The following is a 6,000-nucleotide window of genomic DNA, read 5'->3' as shown; positions in this document are numbered from 1 at the left end:
AGGACTTTAGGTGTTAAATTAATTTGCCCACTTAACTGACCTTCATAGTTAGAGGTTGACTTAGTGAGAGCAAAAGTATAATTCTCATCACCATTGATAAGGATAACTAGGATAGAACTTCCAGTTTTCATACCTTGCCAAGATATTTTCTTAGTTATCAATTTATTAATTCCTGCAATTTATTTCTCTTGTTCAAAACCTTTTCAAAACCCAAAAACACTGTTTTGCTTAACCAATAATAATTCATACTTTCCTGCAATTCCTTGAGAAGACGACCCGAGGTTTAAATACTTCGGTTTATAAATTTTATTGGGTTTGTTACTTGTGACAACCAAAACGTTTGCAAGAAAGGTTGATTGCTTGGTTTAGAAAATATACTTGCAACGAGAATTTATTATAACTTCTAAACCATCAATCTTCAGTTTTTCACGCTCGTTTCTGCCAAAATAAAGAAGAGAAAGGTTTGGGTTCATTTTAATTGCTGGGCCGGTTGGGCTTACAGGTTCGGTTTGGAACCAGTTCAACCGGTTCGATCCATTCGGTCCAATCTTGGACCGGTTTTTCGAAATTAGTGTCAAAGTTCTCATTTTGATGACATCTATTCTAATTTAATATAATATTTGCATTTCCAATCTTTCTTATTAAAGACTAATCTATTGACTAATTATTTACTAATTTAACGGGGTTACACAAAACAAATAAAAAATAATAATATAATAACTACTTGGAGAAGGAGGAAGAAGAGAAGAAATACAAAAAAAAAAACGCAACAACAAGCAACAATAATAAAAGAACAACGATGAGAAGAAAACACACGAAGAAAAGGAAGGAACGTGAAGAAGAAGAAATGTGTAATTCACGCGCAGATTCTGTAAGTAATTTTGTTAGATTTGGGCCAAGATGATTGGATTTAGTTGACAAAAATATTTGGATGTATAGCAAAATTGTTTTATCAATGCTAAAATAATTCAGGTGCATTTTTAATAGTTTACTTAATATTTTTGTCTAAATTACTTGTTAGCAGACAAAGTTTTTTATTATCTCAAAAACAAATTACTAAAAATATATCCAAATTATTTTGGCACCGACAAAAATGTTCCTAAATTTTATTATTAACTAAAATATTTTCAAATCATTTAAAAAACGTGATAAAAATTTACAATCGTGAACTAAGGTATTTTACACTAACAGAAAAGAGTGATGCGATAAGAACTTCGTATGTAGTAAATGAAATTTTGACATTAGCAAGTGAGCCACGTTTCTTTTTCCTTAACAGAATAGATCTTTAATCACGAATAAATATTTTTATCCAAAAATATTATTTGACACTAAAATTAGTCACTACAAATAGCCATCAATATATTTTTATATAAATATATGTGTGATTTAATTTATTTTCAATATGTATTTATATTCTAACATGTATTTTATATTGGAAATTAATTTTAGTATACATATAACATTGTCTAATTTTGTTATAGACATTTTTATCAACATCAAGATAATTCAAATGTATTTTTAATAATTTACCGTAATCTTAATTAATCTTATCTTTATAATTTTATTATATATAAAATAATAATAATAAATAGAAATCATATTCTATTAATAAATTATCTTAAGTTTAATAAAGCAATAACTTTTTTCCTTAAATGCCCAATTAACAATCTAAATTAAAATTTTGAATAATACGAAAATTTCTATCATTACAAATATTTTGAGGCCCAAGAATTCTAGTCACTGGTCAATAGTGAGTAGTAGCTACCGGAACTCACTCTCACTCTCACTCCCTGGTGCTTAGATGCCCGAAAAGACGGATTTGTCCTCACCTGTTTCTTTACAAGTTACACTTTGTTTGGTTAAGAATTTGAAAGGAAAGAAAATGAAAAAGAAGAAAATTGATGGAAAAATTAGTTTTTCATTATTTGGATGAAGAAAGAAAATAAATGAAAAATGTAAAAGTACCTGTGGAGTCCATGTTAAAATTTTCTCTCCAAAATTGAGAAGAAAACTTAGATTGAAGCAGAAAAATGGATAAAATTACAAATTTGTCATTATAACATTATTATATTATAATTTATAAAGGATATTAATGTAATTTTATTTAGGTATGATTTTTTCTCTTTTTATTTTTCTTTCTATCCAAACAAAAGAAAATTTTCTTTCTTTTCATTTTCTCTTCATCCAAACAACATGAAAAAAAATTTAATTTTTCTTTTTATTTTTTTTCCTCTCATTTTCTTTCCACCCATTTTCTTTCCATTGATTTTCAATTTTGCATCCAAACAAAGCGTTAGTGTTGCTAACTGAAATTGCAGCACGCTAACTTGTCTTCTCTTCACCATCTTGGCATCTTTTTCCAAAAAAATAAATCGAATAAAAAAGGGGATTTGGTAACTTTTGATGGACATGGTGGTGATGCATGGTCGGGTAGTAAAGGTTGAAGCTGTGGAGGGAGACTTGCAGTGGTTCTGATTTCTGTTCGTAATACTCTGATGTCTGGAGAGAGTGAAACTGTGTCATTTCAAGCTTCTCAAACTTAGAATACCATTCAAAGGATTCTACAATCATGCTCTAAAGTAAGATCAATCCCTTCTAAACCTCTAACCTTTTTTCCTTTCATCTTTTTCCCTTTTCTTTGTTATTTAGTTAATTTGATTTGGTTTCAATTTAATGCTTGCATCATTTCTAATCTCGAATGAAATTAACAACTTTGATCAAGCTTAACACTTTGTTTTTGTTCATTTTTGTTTAATCAAGCTAGAGCATAGATGAAGTAAGCAATTAAATTTATGAATCAAGAAAAAGAAAAGCTTTATAATGCGTTATTAGTTCATTAGATTTTAATGATTTTAGCATAGACCTAGTTTACTACTACAGCATAGGATTATGAGATACATTAGCTGAACTCACATAGTGGAAGAAGAATTTGTTATTCTTATAGTTGTTATGGTTGGTAGAGCAATAAATGAAAAGCATGTTTGATATGCTTTGATTTTTACACTTTGTAGATATCCATGAGTCTGACAGCACAATCTCAGAGCTTGTCAAATTCTTGATTCTTTATCGGATGTCGCTCTTTCAGAATGATGCATTTGATGCTCTCACCGAGATCCATCAATTCTCTTGCCCAGGTGAGGTTAAACTTCGGCCTTTCATTCATGTTTTGCAGCTTACACGATTGCTCTGCTTCTTGTAAGCCAAAGGAGATTTAGCAGTCAGAAGCAAGGTACAGGTCAGCAAGTGAAACTGTGAAACCTGTCATAGATAACCACTCACAAAGAACTTTCTGTGCAGCATACAAAAAGTCTAGAGTTTCCCCTTGACATTGTTCAACCAGAAGCCTCTGAAGAAAAATAGTCAAGATTAGAAGGCAACAGCATGCTGAATAATGGAAGGAGCTTTAACAATAGCAGGTGATGTTAAATTATGAGCACAAAACATCTGAAGCTGCTGCATTTGGTAAACATTTAAAAGGACCCCATCTTCCATCAGCAAATGGGCAGCAGTCAAGCTATCCTGAGAGAGTGAAAGCAGATTTCTACCACTTTGCCCATTTATCAATTGCTTCTCCAAAGAAACCAGCTCATTTAGCTCAACTCTTGCAGCAACTGAATGTGGAATATACCCATGAAGACAATCACCATCAAAATCCCCAGGCAGTGGCTTGATAGACACTGCAAAAGATATTGGTAGGACTTTAACCGAGAGAGCAATCATTGAGCATTGATGTATGGAATCACCATCACCAAGAGGCCGATAAAACAAGTCTCCTATTTGAAGCTCTTCTTTTTTGTACAGAACAACACGACTACCTTTTCTGCAGACCTTTATGACTTTCTTCCCTTTAATGACTAACTCACCAATAAAGCAATTTTTCCAAATTATGCTTGTTCACGTACTCGGAAACCTGCAGAACTTCAGCTATTTGACAAGGTATACCAATTTCACCAGGCTCAAGGTCTGGATCCCCAACTACTACTACACGGAATAAACTATCACTATGTTTTTCAAGAACCACATCTTTCATCCAGTTTAAACCAGATGAATTGCACATATTTTCAGCATTTTTCTTTTGCTGGTGTTTTATCCGGACGTAGCTGCATTTTAAAGTACAATCATAAGAAAGAAAAAAGATCACAATCTGACAAAATGCAACAAAAATAAAGGTTGAAAATCTTGCCTTACAGATCTTCAGGCAATCCAAAACACGAGAAATAAACGCGGTACCCCGGAAATTAACCAATTTCCTGAAAACATTTAACCAGGCAAAATGCTATATTAAAGACTAGAGCTCGAGTGATTATATCTGAAAGCTCATAAACATATTAAAGAACACAATGAAGAAGAAAAAGAAATATACTTACAAAAGTCAACACGTTTCTATTAGCAAATGCATGCATGACTTCTGTTACGCGATGGCAATTTGGCGTCACCGGAAGCAATTAAGACCAAGTAACTCCATTTGTGGAACAAATTTTTGAACAAAATCTCGATCAACATCTTCCAGCAAACAAAGAACCTGAAATCAAAAGGAAAATGCCAAATATCATCATCATCATCAAGTAAATAAAATCCGAATCCCAATATTGGAGTTGCATGTATCATACCCAATTGTTGTATCAATGTCCTTCGAACCTATCTTATTCACGTCGGAAAAAAAAAAAAAAAAAAAAAACCTATCTTATTTGTATATGCCAAATAATATGCTAAAATTTATAAGACACAAGTTTAAGCTTCGAAGAAGCATTTTCATTAGAGACAATAATAAATAGTTTACCTTTTAAAAATAAAAAACATCTCCTGGAAACTGAATAACATATGTGAAAGTGGGAAATGCTACCTGATAAGGAGATAAAGCCTTTCTGTTTGGTTTTATGCGACTTTCTTTTTGTTAAGAATCAAAAGGGATGAAATTCCAAAAATCTCCAGGTACTCTATGTTTCTTTGCGTTTATTTCAACAATAATCACATTTTTTCGGAAGAGATTGTTGGACGAAACTCTGAATTTCATTTTTGGATAACTATTTCCCTGCTTGATGCACAAATATCTATAAATAATACAAAATAAAAGAACAATATAAAAGAAAACCAAAACCAAAATTGATTTTTTGTGAGGATGAAGCCACGTTAACTTACAGAACAATATTTACAACTATTAGACCATTTGGTTCCAAAGAGTAATTGAGCATCCTGTAAAAAGACACTTGAACTATCAATAGAAACAGATAACAATGAAAAAAAATACAAATTAAACCCATTCAGACCAACCCAAACAAACATTAAAAAAACATATACATATAGCTTATGGTATAATTTTTTGGAATATCTATAAAATCAACTATAGTAATATTTGGTAGAAGTAAAACATAGCTGACCTTGCTCGATAATTCTTCTCGAATAGATTTATAAGCAAGACACATTTTGTTCAAAATTTGTGCCATTTCCAATAAGAAATAAGAATGGAGTTTGGTAATGTTAAATTTAATTATTCCATAATGATCTAAAATTAAATATTAATTCTTCACTGTTTTTTCAAGTACATTTACAAATGATAATCTCTAAATAAATTGTCCAGAAATATATCCTTACCTTCACATAAATAAATGACTTTATATTAGATGTTTAGAGTATAAAATGTACGAATATACGTCTTCAACTGAATGAATGGCTTTAGAACCACAAGTGGTGCACTCATGAGTTAGGTTTGGAAGTCCCAAATCAGAACAATTAATCTGTGGACACTCTTGTATTTCTAAAATAGAGGCATTCTCCTATAAAAGTGAAATTGATTAATATTCAATAGACGATTAATAAGTGTAGATTACGCATGTCTCATTTATAAGGCAAACAATTGAAAGCTAATGCACATAAGATCAAGAATATACTTAACTATATCTTGGTCAGTTAGAAGACCAAACTTTATTCCTATTACGAATGGGAAAAGATTATCATCCATGGTGGTGCCCTCTTGTTCTGGGAGAACTAACTACTACTTCT

General features: G+C 31.2%; 2 long non-coding RNA genes across 2 annotated transcripts; one reads left to right on the top strand and one right to left on the bottom strand.

Moving 5' to 3' along the window:
• Positions 1-2,271: 2,271 nt before the first annotated feature.
• LOC140175888 (uncharacterized) lies at positions 2,272-3,884 on the top strand. The gene is made up of 3 exons (XR_011866856.1): positions 2,272-2,579; positions 3,012-3,134; positions 3,298-3,884. It is a non-coding gene; the product is annotated as an uncharacterized lncRNA (long non-coding RNA).
• LOC140175889 (uncharacterized) lies at positions 2,314-4,834 on the bottom strand. The gene is made up of 2 exons (XR_011866857.1): positions 4,368-4,834; positions 2,314-4,250 (listed from the first exon to the last, which is right to left on the bottom strand). It is a non-coding gene; the product is annotated as an uncharacterized lncRNA (long non-coding RNA).
• Between the last annotated feature and the right edge of the window lie 1,166 nt (positions 4,835-6,000).

Source organism: Arachis hypogaea, chromosome 10, assembly GCF_003086295.3.
Source record: "Arachis hypogaea cultivar Tifrunner chromosome 10, arahy.Tifrunner.gnm2.J5K5, whole genome shotgun sequence".
Lineage (NCBI taxonomy): Eukaryota > Viridiplantae > Streptophyta > Magnoliopsida > Fabales > Fabaceae > Arachis > Arachis hypogaea.
Note: the sequence above shows the minus strand (reverse complement) of the source record. Positions and strands in the feature narration are given on the sequence as shown.